At 48.4% G+C, this 16,075-nt stretch overlaps 1 protein-coding gene across 4 annotated transcripts in view; it reads right to left on the bottom strand.

Annotated features, from left to right (window-relative positions):
• WDFY4 (WDFY family member 4) overlaps positions 1 to 15,866 on the bottom strand; it is a 292,015-nt gene extending 276,149 nt beyond the window's left edge. For 3 of the 4 annotated variants that reach the window (XM_035023705.1, XM_035023725.1, XM_035023715.1), the window contains exon 1: positions 14,901 to 15,866. The gene's annotated coding sequence lies outside the window, so the exon portion shown is untranslated. The remainder of the gene's footprint in view (positions 1 to 14,900) is intronic. The other variant, XR_004682573.1, reaches the window with a different exon arrangement.
• Between the last annotated feature and the right edge of the window lie 209 nt (positions 15,867 to 16,075).

Below are 16,075 nucleotides of genomic sequence, written 5' to 3'. Positions count from 1 at the left end.
ACAGACTCTCACCCAGCAGATGCCGGACACCACCCACTGGCCTCACTTGATGAGAATGGGAGCGGAGGGCATTTTGTCACAAAAATCAACAAGTTGAACAAACACCACTCCAAGACTTCCATAGAGTCTACTCTAATACACACAGCATAGCAGCCACGAGCAGAGACTCTGGAACCAGGCCTCTCCAGTTTGAATCAATAGGCTTAGACCAAGTAGATGAAACAAATCATGCCTGTGTCCTCATTTATAAAATGGTGTAATAACAGGACCCCTCACGCGGTGCCGGGATTAAGTTAGTGCTTGGCACATGTCATCATTAGGATGGGGGGGATGGACGATCATTTATTGGTGCTTCTATAAATGCTGGCACCACTTCACGTAATCTTCCTACCTTCCAGCAATGTCAAAGTTATCAGCCTCAGTCTGCAGCTGGTACCGAGGCTCGGAGCAAGGAAGTGACCTACCCAGGGTCCCGTTGTCAGTCAGCAGCCAAAGCAGAGTCCATCCTGGGTCTGCAAACAACAATGCACACTGGAGGCTAAGCTCAAGCAAGGGCTGGTTTGGGGCCCTGGGTAGACAGAAGGGCTTGGACACCTGCTTGGCAGGTAACTCAGGCTGAGGGAAGGCGTGCCTCCCTATAAAGATTTCTTGGAGAGATGGAAATTTGCAGGGCAGAGCAGGGCCGGGGTGGGGACAGGGCGAGGTAAAAGGAAAGATGGCTTTGGCAGAACCAGAGGACTGGAAGCTGTGGAGGAATCCCAGGGGTCTCCAGGCCGTGTCTCTGCCAGTGAGCTGTTTCCCAGTCAGGCTCAGGGCATGTGACACGCAGCACAGTTTAGTCATGGTGCCTCCCTTGCCCAACCAGTCAGGCTAGAGGCCTTGCTTTCCTGTAGCGGGCATGAGGCGGCAAGAGAGAGGCACTAGGCAGGAAGCTGCCCACTCATGCAGCCCCCAAGCAGAGGGGAGCCTCAGGGCTGGGATGGGGGTCCCAGGGCAGGGGTCCAGTCCCAGCTGGGATGCTGTGGTGCCTTCACCAAGTGATTTCCCTTCTCTGACACTAGCTTTCTCCTCATTGAAATAGCCTTGGTGATCTCAGTTCTGCCCTCTGGCCTTTATGCATTGACCACAGAAGAGACGTGGGACAGTGAGTCAGTGCAGGCTGGCTGGAGAGGCACCCGAGGGGGCTGAGGGCCTGTGGCTTTGAGTGAGGGGGCAGTGCAGAAGAGGGGTTCCCTGTCTGTGCATGTGTGCAGGGAACCAGAGGAGGGGGCTACAGTGACAGTACAGGGAAGGATTCCCAGGGAGTGGCCACGTGCGCCCCCAGAGATAGGGATCACTGCCCGTCCGCGCTCCCACCCCACTTACCCTGCGTAAATCCACAGCATCATTAGAACTCTGCTTAGAGATGTGTCAGAGGCAGAGGGCCCAGGGCATCCGGCCTGTAGCTGCGCACTGGAGGATACCATCTGGAGCCTGGAGAATCAGCTGGGTTGCTGATGTTTGGGCTGCTAAACCAGCATTCTATTGACTGTTTCCTCCCTGACTTTCTCAGAAGTGATTTGCCAACAGGTGAAATCTCTGGATATAAGATGTGATTTAGCAGCCCCCTTGGAGCTGAGATGCCAGGAAGCTATTCTGGGGAATAGACTGAGACGGCTGCTGAAAAGGCCTTCATGGAGCAGGAAGGTGTATGGAGCCACTCTCTGACAGGGCAGGTCACAAGGAAGCCTGGGACTCAGTGTCTTCTGTGGAGAAGCTCAGACCTGGTGACAAAGAGCTGCTATGATATGATTTGAGGTAGAATTCCTCCCCTTGTTTCTCATCAGCATATGTGACCCTTCCTGCCTGTGGGTCGTACCCCCCGGGGGTACAGAGGCATGCCTGTTTACCATCTACATCACAGGCAATGGCCCCCAGGCCCCGGATCTGGGGGAGCCTCTAAACCAGATGGTACAGAACAGAACAGTAACTTCCCATGCGTGGCTATAAATGATCTGTTTTCCTTTCCACTCGCAAGTCCGTTCCTCGCTGCATGTCAGCAGATCCAAACTCTCTTGCTCCCGTGTCAGCAAGGACCTGGCCTTGACCTAGAGCTCTCAGAAAAAAAAATAACAAAGCCAATCTTGTTCTAAACACACGGGCAAGGTGGGGCTAGGCCTTGCTGCCTCTTCCCCGCCATTTCCTGCTAACAGGAGAGCTTACAAGTTAAAAGTAGGAGCTGTTGTCAGAGAAGTTACAGTCATACGGACGCTCTGTTCCCTCCACAGCCTACTGTAGTTAATCAGAAGCACTGAGGCAGACAACTGGTGGACTGTAGACTAAGACACTGCGATACCTATTAGAATGTCTTTAAAAAACAGGCACAAATTGTTAAGTGTTGGCAAGGACGCATAGACACCACAACTCGCACCCTGGCTGATGGGAACGCAAATAGTACAGCCACTTTGGAAAGCAGCTTGGCAGTTTTTTGAGAAAGTTAAACACATACCTACCCAGCAGTTATGCTCCTGGGTGTTTACCCTAGAGAAATAAACATTTACATTCATACAAAACCTACACATGAATGTTTATAGTAGGTCTATTCATAGCTGCCCAAACCTGGAAACTACCTAAATGTCCCTCAGGGGGTGAAGGAATATACAAACTCAGGTATATCCGTACAATGGGATGTTCCTCCACAGTAAAAAGGAACACACTACCAATCCACGCAACAACCGGCTAGACCTCAAAGGTCTTAGACCGCGTGACAGGAGCCAGTCTCAGAGGCTACATACTGTGTTATCCCATTTCCATGACATTCTGGAAAAGGCAAAATTCCAGGAACAGAAACTCCATCAGTGGCATGAGCACCCATGTGGTGTGAACGTGGGCAGGAGACAGAGAGGTCACCATCCCTTTGCTTCCGCCTCTGTTGGCTTCGAGCGGCTCCACACTGCAGGCCCCCAAACCAGAGACCTCTGAGCATGGAACCCATGACCTCCTTCCTTGCCTGCCCTGCCCAGGGGCCACCCAGCCGAGCTGTGCTCAGGATGGCCACACCCACCACCCCAGAGAGCCCTGTCCATAGACACTCCCTCCACCCCACAGTCCCCTCCTCATATCACCACGTCTCACACCTCACCTGGCCGCCAGGCTGAGTACCAGCTGTCCATGAACGAGCAAGAGGAGAAGCGACAGAGATTTGTCACCACTGCAACAGGTGCTCCCGGGGTCTGAGACTGCCCGCGGGGTCCGCATCAAGCTCCTAAAAGGCCACTGTTTCTGGAGAGCTCTGGCCTCCCACAGAGCTCAGCAGCAGGGCAGTGCTGGAGAGCACCCCACAGGACCCCGCAGCGGACAGCCCTTCCCGCGGACCCCGAATTCATCAGCCTTTGCTGAGCAGCTACCATGTAGCAGGCACAGCATGGGGCTGTACCTTCTTAGGAGCAAGGAAGAGCCAGATTTGGGGTTGTGGGTAAGAGATGCACCCCCCTACCTGTGTCTGCAGCTGAGAACCAGCCTAATAAGGACCAGACATGCAACTGTGGACAATGGGCCCTCCAGAGAAAGAGGTCGTGGGTAACATGTAGAAAGGGAAGTTCCTCCTGCTTCTCCCCGTCCTACTGAGACGGCTGCTGAAAAGGCCTTCACTAACATCCTGGCCTCCCCTGCACAGACCAGGGCCAGCCAAAGAGCTAGAACAGGACGGTGAGCAGGAAACAAGGTCAGTGCAAGCAGACAGGCTCTCCGGAGCGGAGAAGGGTGCCCGCGGGCATCACGGGAAATCATGGGGCAGCTGAGTCAGGAACGACCAGGAGAGTAGGCTGACACAGACATGGTGTTCCAGATAGTGAGGAGATCTTGAAGGTGTGGAAGAGGAGAACAACCCAATAAACACATTCTAGAAATGTTATTCCTGGCTGGCACTAAGCCGGACCTGGAGCAGGGAGAGACAAGAAGCAAGAAGAGCCAGGAGACTAAAGTACACCCCAGGTGTAGATGAGGAACAGTCTGGCTAGAAGGGTCACTTTGGAAACACAGAGGCAAAGGGACATCCAAGAGAATCTGACGGGATGAAGAATGGCTTAATGCGTCTGCAAACAGAGCAATCCTCACCAACCCAGGCCACACACTAGAACCCCCCGGGGGGCCTTGTTCCTCGGAGATGACCACTTCATTGGTCTGGGTGGGCCCCCGGCAAGCGTGTTTTCTATAAGGTCTCAGGTGATTGCCATGTGTCCCCAGGAGAGGCGAGGGGCCTGGGAAGAGGTCGCCAGCCCCTGGAGGAGTGCCTCGCTAAAGAACCCCAGAGTGAGATGAGGAGCTGTGTGTGGAGGCCAGACAAGCTCCTGGACTGACTGTGAGCTGGGCAGGGGCCAAGGGTGCCAGAAGGCCAGCAGGCCAGCTCAGGACGTCTGGGAACGGGACTTCTGAGTCTGGCCCTATGGCAGCCTTGATTCCCTAGTAAGACACAGCCACCACCCCAAGCCTGGACTTTTGGGCAGGATCTGTCTCACTGCATCCCCACCCAGCTCCAAGGGCAGACCTGAAGCAGCCTCAGACGGATCCGATTCAAATCCTAGCTCTACCTCTCCTAGCTTTCTGCCTTAGTGACTTACAGTCTCTAAGCCTCCATGCCTATACCTGTAAAATGGGAACAGTGTCTTCTCACAAGACTGTGGAGAGAGTGGGCACCTGGGTGGCTCAGTTGGTTAAGTGACTGTCTTCAGCTCAGGTCATGATCCTGGAGTCCCGGGATCGAGTCCCACATCGGGCTCCCTGCTCAGCAGGGGGTCTGCTTCTCCCTCTGCCCTCTTCCCTCTCGTGCTCTCTGTCTCTCATTCTCTCTCTCTCAAATAAATAAATAAAATCTTAAAAAAAAATAAAAAAAATAAAAATAAATAAATAAAAAAAGACTGTGGAGAGAGTTAAGCAAGGGGATATATGCGAGAGCACGTCCGGTCCAAGCCAGGTGTCCGCAGAGCGCCTGTGCCTCCTGCCCTGGGGCTCACACCAGCCGCCGCACGTGCCCCACCCTAGCCTGCTCCCACTGTGTGTGTCGTTGCTCGGGGCTCCTAAAATCTGCCCGCACTTCCGCCGAAGCCCAGATAGCCCTCCGTGGGGGTGCTCTTGAGGCCTCGGTCACCTTCCAGGGCCCAGCCCCACAGCCAGGGCAAGCTGCCCCCACCCTAAACCTGGCTTCTCTTCTGTATCAGCCCCTTCCTGGCCTGTCTGCTGAGAGTGTCCCATCTCAGATTTTCTCACAACGAGGCCCTGGTTTGAATGGACAGCAGGATACTCAGTGGATTCAATCAAGGCTTCGGAGGTGTGTCCTGGGATGCACAGAGACGAAGCTAGAGGTGGCAAGTTGGCCATCTTGAAGATAAAGAGTGGGAACCAGGAGCAGGAGTGCAGTTCCCAAGAGCCGACTCCAGGGCAAGTCCAAGAGCACTGGCAGGGGGACCCCTCCTGTGGCGAGCGTCCCTGCAGACAGTGACTGAAGGCGACAGAAGAACAAGCAGGGCTGGAGGTTCCCTGAGAGCCTTGACATCGAGTCACAGCGCAAGGACCCCTGCCGCCTGCATGCTGCCCCGAGCCCTCTTCAGTTAGCAAGTGTGTCCACCTCCTCCATCAGCCAAGGGCTGAGAGCTCCCACCGGCGGAGAACAGCAGAGCCCAGGGGCCTACATCCTGCCTCAAATGACTCAGTTATTTCCAGAAGTTGAGGACTCCCCCATGAAGACTAAGATGGGGGCTCTGACTGACGGGAACTGGGCAGCCTGCACATGCCATGGCCTTTGTAACTTCCCTTTTCTGATTCTAGTCCAGGCACTCCCGCTTAGCACACACCTCTGCGGTTCATGCAGCAGCAACGGAATGTAGGAACTCGCCGCATCCTGCAGGAAGCTCCCTGGTTTTGTATCTCGGTATGTGCGCTGACTTCCACATTGCCCGAAATAGCCAGGGAGCAGTTCCCCTGGCCAGACCCTCTAAGCCTAGCTGCAACCGAGCTGTCACCGTCTGCACAAAAGATACGGGCTAGCAGCAGCCCACGGAACAAGAAGCCCAGCCCCCATAATCGGGGAGCCGCTCCGTTGTAGGAGCTCGTCAGTGGCCTGCTCTCCGCCAGAACCTAAGCAAGTGTTGCTTAAGGACATCTGGCCACTGAATGAGCTTCTACTGGCACAGCTGTCCGTGTTCTCCAATCTTAGAAAACTTGTAAGGTAGGTATTATTATTCCCATGACACAGAAGGGGGAAAGCAAGACTCGGAGAAACTGACATTCAGAGGAAATTGGTAACTTATCGGAACTCACTGCTAATAAGCACCAGAATCAAGGACAAACCCAGACTTCTCTGGCTTCGAAGCCATTCACGCCCATCCACCAGTCCAGGTTGGCACGACCCAACAACAGAGGTAAGAATATATCTTGAGGTCACCTTGGGCTCTAGCTGGAAACTCTTATTGCTGGCAGCCTGGCTGGATGTGCGAAGGTGCTGCTGATCCCTGGCCGAAGGAGGTCTGGTGCCCGGTCTGCTGTGTGGTCCCAGCTCACATGGCAGGCCAGCTGGCCCAGAACCAGGGGATCTCACCATCCCCACAGGCAAGAGCTGATCTCCGGGAACCACAGAGGCCGACAGTTCCTGAGCCCGGGCCCAAGGTGGGCACCCTCTGGCTGGCCCCTCCCGAGCTGCCACCAGCCTAGCACACCCAGCATTAAACACTCAGCCTCCAGAACAAGCCACCAGAACTGTGGCTCCCTACAGCTTTCTCTGTGGGGCGGGTCGTTTGATTATTAAACATGGAAGGAACGGAACTGCCCCTGGTCCATACCCTCGACTTGAAAGCTCACACTCAGCGGTGCAGGTGACTCACTTCCCCACCTGTAACACGAAGCACCTGGAGTAATACTCCGTAAGGGTCTGTCTGCCAATGAAGTTTTACTTTTCAAATTAGTTTCATGTTCAGAGCCTTCACATTTCTCTTCTGACACTTGGATATGTGTTTAACCCAAAAGAGTGTCCTATAAGCTAGTGAGTTCCTGGATGTGTCCAGGGATATTTTCTTACCCAGACCTAATTCTTCTACGTGCACAGGAAATGCGAGAATGGCCCTGAGGAGGATCAAAAGGAGTTAAGGAACCTCAAAATAGTACACGAATGGATGAGATGGATTGCCTGCCCTCTGCGGGGCATCTCCTAGCAGCCCAGCGTGAGCCCACCATTGCTTCATCTCTTCCGCAGCCTTGCCCTGGCAGGCCTCTCTGCCTCCAGTCTCCCACCGTCTCCCACTCATCCCGCAGTGGCAGACTGAGGAGCACAGCTCCATCACGTCACTCCCTTGTTGTATTATCTTCAATGGCTCCCCATGTTTCCAAGGAACACTCTCAAGCTCTTGGCCCTCAATGACATGGCCCAACCTCCTTCCTTGCCTCACTTCCCACTGCACCTCCAATGGGGTCTGGACAAATGAACTGTTTACTCATAATCTGATCCTTTGCCTTTACTCAGGATTCTCTCCCTGGGATGCCCCTCCTTTAGCTCCACATAACCCAGTCTTGTCACCTTCCAAACACAGCTCCTGGCTGCCTCCTTGGCCAGGCATCCCTGAGGCCCCAACCGAGAAATAACCCTCTTCTCTCCAACTTCCAAACTCCCAGAGCCACTGAGCCATCCTGTGATTAGAAAGGAGTCACTACCAGCACATAATGAAGCAGGAGAGCGAGGTTCTTGTCTCACAGAGTCAAAGAACGAATCTCACAGACAAAGGAGAGTGAGCAAAGCGATAGAATTTTATTAAGCAAGGAAACAGCAAAATCTCTCAGGAGTGAGAGGGATCCCAAACAAGTTGTCACTGAGGGCTTTTATGGTTGGTCTCTTATTGAAAACTGACCAGGGAACTTAAATCTTTTTTTTTTTTTAAGATCATTTATTTATTTATTTATTTGAGACAGAGAGAATGAGAGAGAGAGAGAGCACATGAGAGGGGGGCGGGTCAGAGGCAGAAGCAGGCTCCCTGCTGAGCAGGGAGCCCGATGCGGGACTCCATCCAGGGACTCCAGGATCATGACCTGAGCCGAAGGCAGTCACCCAACCAACTGAGCCACCCAGGCGCCCCGAACTTAAATCTTTTTAACGTCTCTACCACTGATAGCACCATTGAGTAAGGACTGGTGATAACATCTTTCATGGCTTACTTCTTCTTTAGGGTCTGGTCATTTCTTGTGGTCACAATGTGAATACCAGAAGAGACCCCACGTCTGACGCCCAGGGCAGGGGGTCTGGTTTGTTCTCTTATCTCTGGTTTCGTTAGGCCTCAGCATTTCTGGGATTTAGGGTGAGCCTGATCATGTGGTCCCCTAAATGAGCCTAGTCACGTAGTCCCCTATCTATCCCTCCCTCCCTAGGCCCCCTCCCCCCCTTACTCAATGACAGCACTTCCCAGTCTTCAATCGTACATCCATACTACAAGATCTCGCTTAGTAATTACACCCAGGTGTTCAGGGTTCTGATCACCTCCAGGGGCAGGTGAAAGGGGGAACCTGGTTGTGAAAGGCTTGTGCCCCGACGCCGTGTGTGGAGTCAAACAGGATAAAAGTGATTCCCAAATTTATCAATACGTACTGCCTATAATAACTGGAGCACCCATCACTTTCTTCCTTGTGTGATCATTATTCATGAATACACTTTCTCTTTCTCTTTCCTATATTTCCTCAACCCCAAGTTTCTATCAATGATAAAATGACACAATTATTTAATTATGTGGGGGGAGGGCATCATCACATTAAATACACATGTCAAAATTGAGACTATTCAGACACTTAAATTGTGTGAGGGAAGAAGTATTTCTTGGAACCAAGGTGATGTTTTAGATGGGAGATTTTGAGAGAGATCCCTTCCGCAAAGGGAAGCAGTGGAATCACTCCGGGGGGGGGGTACCTTCCCCCCATTAATTTACATAATTAAATGTTTCCTGGAGGCAGGTATGTGAAAGGAAAAACTAAAAGTTACAAGGCTCTGTGTTCTGACTGCAGAGTACTGCCCCTGCTTTGTTTGGTTTTTTCCCCTTTTAAATATATGGACTTTTGCCCATCCTGATTGGATTCTCCTGGCAGCAGTCCCTTCCCACCCCTGCACATGTGCTGGATGCACTATAGAAGGTGAGAGCCTCACGCACCTGTGAAGGAGGTGGACAACCCCCCCAACCACTCCAGTAGAGGGGTGCTCTGCATGCTCTGGGCAGAAACACAGGAAGAGCGGCAGGGTTGTTGGGCCCTGGTTTAGTCCGTCCATCTCCCTGCCAGCCGCCCCTCACTCCTCGATCTGGTTCCCACCCGAAGAGTGGGAGGAGGAAGCCTGTGGGTTCACTGTAGCATGCTTGAACCTTACTGACTCCTGATATGCTCTGACCAACCTCCCTAACAGTTTCTTCATGTGTGCATCTTTATTCATCTATGCTTATATATCTCTTTATGTTTTGTGCCTATCCTTTAAAAAGCCATATTGGAGTGCTACTTGGGCAATATTATTATTACTATTGTTATCGTTATTATTATTATCATGTTAAAAACACAAAAATTAACAGCTATTTCCCTTTTTTTCCACGTACTACTTTTCACGTCGAAGCATATTTGACTTATAACTGATGTATGAACTCTTTCATTGTATCAATCGTCCATCATCATATCATAAACATAGTCTATGTTGCCTTTTCCCTTAAATTATCAGGTTTAATGACCAAGAAGCGTGATCTTGGTCTATTGCCTATAATTGACTCTCTCACTCGCTAATCACGGGATGCGTGGGGTGTCTCTGTTGCTGTTATGGGCAATGCTGGGATAAAAAGGATCCCCACACAATATTTTTGTGAATCATCTGCAAAGATGAATTTTTTAAAAAAGGATGAACCATTCGCTAAAGGGAAAGAGCAGTTTCCACACTTCTGCCAAATCTTGACTATTCCTCTCCAGAAGTGTTTCCTCAACTCACAGTGGTGGTGGCACCTAATTCAAAGTGCACAGGCTTTAAGTTCAAATCCCAGCTGAATCACTTACTGTCTGAGAATGAAGGACCTTACTTCTCTGAGCCTCCATTTCCTCATCTGTAAAATAGGAGGAACGAAACTGAGCTCCTTGTGGGGATTAAATAAGATGGCAAATACCAGGGCCCTACCCAGGGTCTGCTTTATTTTAAGTACTAAATCCATTCTTCTTACCCTCCCTCCATACTCTCTTTCTCCCTGGACTTATTTGGGACAAGTGGCTTTTCACTTCTCTGGCTTCCCATCCTTCTTGAACTGTGTTTCCCACAAAACCCTCTGGCCATGGAACACAAAGTACCTCTGAAGGGTACTGCCCAGAAGAAATACAAAGCCAGCCACAAATTCAGGCCACATGCGTAACTTAAAATTGTTTTGGTAACCACATTTAAAAAGTAAAAGTAAGGAGCCGAAATTAATTAAGCCATTTATTCGAGTATATTTTTTAAATTTATTTTATATAACCCAGTGTATCCAAAATATTATCATTTCAACATGCAATCAATATTTTTAAGTATCAATTAGATATTTCGCATTTCTTTTTCTTGTTGTTTGTAACATCTTTGGTTTCTGATGTGCCTTTTACACTTACCGCACATCTCAGTTTAGACTGGCTGTATTTCGGGTGTGGTTTGAGGTTCTGTGTTAGAAAGCACACAGGTCTAGACTTCGAGATGTAGCTTCTAACAGGTGTGCAGATGCTTTAAATGGGGCCATCAGCCAAGGGCTTATGAGTGTTGCCTGGAAACATCAGTTCAGGTGCAGAATGCACATGTATTTTGATGGTTTGCATAACAAATGGAAATAAATGCAAGTCCCCACTTCGCAATAAATAAATAAATATAAATAAATAAATTTTAAAAACCTCTATAGTGTGGTTCAAGAACTCTAAGGAGCTCATCTTCTTTCTTTCCCTCCTGCACAAGATATCTCCCCTCTACCCCCCAGGTGACCAGGCTGTCTTACTTTTCTACCATGAAGGTCACATGGGGACAGGAGGTGCCGAGACTTCATTTCTACACTTGATCTCTATACATCTCTACCTTTATCTGTTCAAACCTATATTCTGGAATATACATCTCTACCTTTATCTGTTCAAACCTATATTCTGGAATAACCACCACTTTGTAAATATATTCCTTCTGCCCTTGACCTAGCTCAAAATGTGACAATTCCATTCTTCCTGTTGCTCTGGAGTCATTTTCAACTTCCCTCTCCCACATACTACACTAAAACGTCATCAAATCTCACACTCAGAAAGTATCTAGAACCTCAGCACTCTGACCACTTCTCATTATCTCTACTATCACTTTGGAATGAGCCATCAATACCTCTAGCCTGAATTAGTACAACATCCTTTTAACTGATAGCCTTGCTTCTTCCTTTGCTACTCATAGAACAGCTAAAATGATTCTTCTTTAAATTGCAAGCATACATCAGCAAGTCAGAAATACATATTTTAGTAACAATTAAAATGGTATAAAAATATACACCACTTAGGAATAACTCTAAACAAAATATGCACTATTTTATAAGCAAAATTATAAAATGTTATTTAAATATTTTAAAGAACATCTAAAAAAATGAGGATACAAACCATGTTCATGAATTGGAGGAGTCACTTTCATAAAGACAGTATATCTCTCCAAATTGCACTTTCAATCAAACCTGAACATAGCTTTTTTGTAGAGTCTGATAAACTCTTTCTAAAATTCATATGAAGGAAGAACGTACCAAGAATGTCAAGACAGAATGGAAGAAGAAGAAAAAAAATAAAGAGATTCTTTTCAGATATCAAAATTTGTTATAAGCCTAGAATAAATCATTATATAGTACTGTCAAAAGGATAAACAAATGGACAGAATAGAGAGCCCAGAAACAGACCTTCATATACATGACAACTTGATTTACAACCGAGCTGGTGTAGATCAATGGCTGAAGAATGGCCTTTTTTTCTTTTTTAATTAATTAATTAATTAATTAATTAATTAATTAATTATTTTTAAGAGAGAGAGTGAGTACAAGTGGAGAGAGGGGGAGAGGGAGAAACAGACTCCCTGCCGAACAGGGAGCCTGATGCAGGACTCGATCCCAGGACCGTGGGTGGGATCATGACCTGAGCCGAAGGCAGATGCTTAACCAACTGAGCCCCCAGGCGCCCAAGAATGGCCTTTTTAATTAATAGGGCTAACACTCTTGGTTATTCGTATGGGAAAAACAAAATAAAATAAAATATTACCCTTTATCTCATACCATACAGAAAAATCATTTTTAGATGGGACAAAATACTTAAATGTAAGAGGAAAAATTATAAAAGAAAATAATGTAAGAGAAAAATTTTATGACTGGTAGTGGAAAAGAATTTCTTAGATAACACACGTATGTCATAAAAGAAGGTATGGATAAATGAAGCTCATTTGAGATTAAGAAATTCGACTAGCAGAAATTGCAAAGAATATAATGAGACAAGGCATGAACAAGAGAAAAATATAATATACATATCTGACAAGGGATTAATATCCAAATATGTATTAAATTATAGAAAGTCAGTAAGGTAGAAGAGACAGATGATGCCAATGAGCAATGAACAAAAGATTTGAACGGGAAAAGGAATCCACGATAGCTAATAAGCATATAAGGAGATGCCCAACCTTAGTAATTCAGGAAATGCAAATTAAAAACCTAGGTAGATTGTCATTTTCACTGGATTGGCAAAAATTAAAACTCCAGCAATATCAAATGTTGGTGAGGATGTGGAGCAACAGAAACTTTAACGTATTGCCGATGGATTGGTAAAATGGTGCAATTGGTTTAGAAAGCAATTTGGTAACATCCAGCAGGGTGAAGATATGTAAACCTACCAATTCTACTTCCAGGGCATATACCTTAGAGAATTCTTACACAAGTACCCTGGGATATATGCACAAGGGGAGTCCTAGCAATACTTTCTAGTGCTGGAGCACTTAACAGCTTATAAGAGAAAAACAAAAACCTAAAAAAATCCCAAGTGCCCACCAGAATTAACTTGGGGAAATATATTAAGATATATAAATATATAACAGAATACTATACAGCAAGCAGTAAATATGAATGAATTAGAAGCACATGCAACAATACGAAGGAATTCCAGAACCATAGTGTGGAGCAAATGAAGCAAGTCTTAAAGGATATTTAATTCCTATTTACAAAGTCCAAAAAACATGCAAAACTAAATAACATATTTAGCAATTTAAATATATGAAGCACAACTATAAAGAAAAGCAAGGGATCAATAAGCCCCAAATTCTGGACAACCATATTCTCTGACGGGAGAGGGAGAGGCTAAGCCTATGAAGGACCTCAAAGGTGCTGATGATTTAAAAAACAAAACAAGGGCGCCTGGGTGGCTCAGTTGGTTAAGCGACTGCCTTCGGCTCAGGTCATGATCCTGGAGTCCCTGGATCGAGTCCCGCATCGGGCTCCCTGATCAGCAGGGAGTCTGCTTCTCCCTCTGACCCTCCCCCCTCTCATGTGCTCTCTCTCATTCTCTCTCTCTCTAATAAATAAATAAAATCTTTAAAAATAAATAAATAAATAAAAAATAAAAAGAAAAGAAAAGAAAAAACAAAACAAAACACCTAGGTGATATTTCTTATACCCTATACGCTGTTTCTAAATTTTCTTTTCTACCTACTCACCATTTAGAAGTTCCCTAAGTCTGGGGGAATACAGCCCAGGTCCTCACGCTGAACAGGAAGGCCCTCCCTCACCTGAACCCGTGACATCCCTCTCTGGCTGGGTCACCCAGCCTGCCCCTCACCACCTCTGCCCTGCTGGTCCCCACCAGGCCTCCTTGCACTGCACCTTGACATTCTCTATTCCCCTGCCCCAGAATGTTCTCAAAAATCACAAGGCTCAGACCCTCCCTTCCTTCATGGCTCCACCCAGAAGGCGCACACATTCCCGGCCTCCCGATCCCCTACTCCCAACCCCCTGCTCCCCAGCCCACTGCACCAAGCACCACTGGGCCCATCCACTGGCCCCAGTGCCTTTACCAGTGCTGGCAGGAAGTGGCTCTCCATAAGTATTTCTCAAATAATTGAATGGATGATTTTGCAGAATATCATTTCAACATCGAAATATCCTTGGAAAGAGTAATACATAAAATCCCGAGTTGATGGATTAGCTCCTCATCACTTGAGAGAAGCTGGGACAGAGGATTGGTTCAGTGTTCTATAAGGTATGATTTCAGAAGAGAAAAACAAATTCTCTGTGAGCCAGGTGGTCCTGCTTATTCAGGTTTCTAGGGTTTGATGTGGTAATTCACGAGGAGAGGGAGGCCTGCAGAGGCACCTACTTACCAGACCCCCGGGAATGACCACCAGACCTGGACAAAGCTAGCTCTCTTGGTGACCGGCCTGAAGTGGCCCACACTGCTCAACACCCTTCAGAGGCCTGTGTGGGGGCTGGGCAGAGGAGACTCCCAGTCAGCCTCCTCCCTCCATTCCTGGGATTTAGCACAGGCAGGCCCACATCCAGCCTCTCCCAGGTGTGGAATGTCACCTTCCTTAGCAGAAGCGTGAGGAAGGGCTTGACCTGAGGTAGGAGGATGAGGAATGAAGCTGGAGTCCAGCCCAGCTCGGCAAACTCCAGCAGTGAGAGACACCCCAGCAGACCCACGCTTTCAAGTGGCCCCCACCACCGGCACTGCCCACCTAGCACACACTTCCTGCTCGTCAGCCCACCTCCTCTCCCACATCCACAAGCCCAGATCAGGCACCGGTTGTCATGTGTGCTCCCATGCCCAGCTTTCCAGGAGGCGGCCAGTAGGCCCCTCCCTGACAGACAGGACCTCCATGCCCACCTCTGGCCCGGCGTGGCCTGGTCAAGAACAAGGTGACCTACCCAGAGGTGTGGTGGTCAGGGCCTGCAGACGTCAGGTGGCGTGGGTGCCCCCAGCCCCAGCCAAAGCCCCTCAGGACTGGGGGAAGAGGATTCAGCCAGCATTGTTAGTCTCCAATAATGTTTCACTATGAATCACTTGAGCTGCGTTTCTGCTCATTTCCTGGAGAAAGCAGAAGTGGAGAGTCAGCAGATGCTTACTTCTGCCCATTACCCAGACATTAACAGAACTGCCTGAGTTCTGGTGGATGACTCGAGCCCTGTAGAAAGGCCCCGGAGGGCAGTATGCTCAGTGGTCAAGCAGTGCTGGCTGGGGCCAAGGACAAAGAGGAAAAGCTAATGAATAGTGGACACACAATTTAGCCCTGTGCTGTCCAGTTGGACTTCCCCTTGAACCTCTGGTAAACACAGACAATAGTGGTGCTTAGGTGAATTTAGTTAGAGATGCATCTAAAGTGCATCCATGGACGTTGCATGGGGTCATCAGCCTCCCCTCTCTCAGGCCCAGAGAGAGCTTTTCACTTGGATTCCTTCCTCCTGCATCCTCAGACTTAAGTTGTACTACTGACCAAGGGAGTCCTCCAGTGTTAGATGGCCAGCTGTGGGTAACACTGAAGTCATGATGAAAGAAAAGTTTAAATAATAGGATGAAGTCCTCTGAAACTCAGCATCACAATGCTCTTTCCTTCAGGTATATTTACTTGAAAGTATGGATAAATGAAGCTCATTTGAATCATTTCATATCACTTGAATCATTTCATATCACCTATCCACAACATCATCGCTGTAACATCAGCCAGCATGTCCACCCAAACATAATACCTCCCTGTGCCACATGAGCAAAAGCAGTGGGTAGCATGAATGCCTGATCCTTATAAGCTAGCTCATCACCTGTTCCTAGTTCACAACCAACTGACCATTCATAAGTAACTAGAAGTGAGGGGCAACATCCTTTCTTATGGGAGGCAAAAAGGCTCTGACATTGATTCAAAAATGAAAACACAGTTACAACGAAACTCAACTCTTGCCAGTGTGAATTTGCCAGGAGACAGCAGCCAAAATGGGAGACCTGTCCAGCTTAAGCCCTAGGCCACATGCCCCTGCTGACCCCAAGCCCATTCCCCAGAGGGGGCAGAGGTACCAGCATGCTTACTTGAAGCTTTCATTTCATGGGTACA

This window comes from Mirounga leonina, unplaced genomic scaffold (assembly GCF_011800145.1).
Source record: "Mirounga leonina isolate KUSES-001 unplaced genomic scaffold, KU_Mleo_1.0 Mir_114, whole genome shotgun sequence".
Classification (NCBI taxonomy): domain Eukaryota; kingdom Metazoa; phylum Chordata; class Mammalia; order Carnivora; family Phocidae; genus Mirounga; species Mirounga leonina.
The sequence above is the reverse complement of the archived record's forward strand: the minus strand, read 5'-3'. Positions and strand labels throughout refer to the sequence as shown.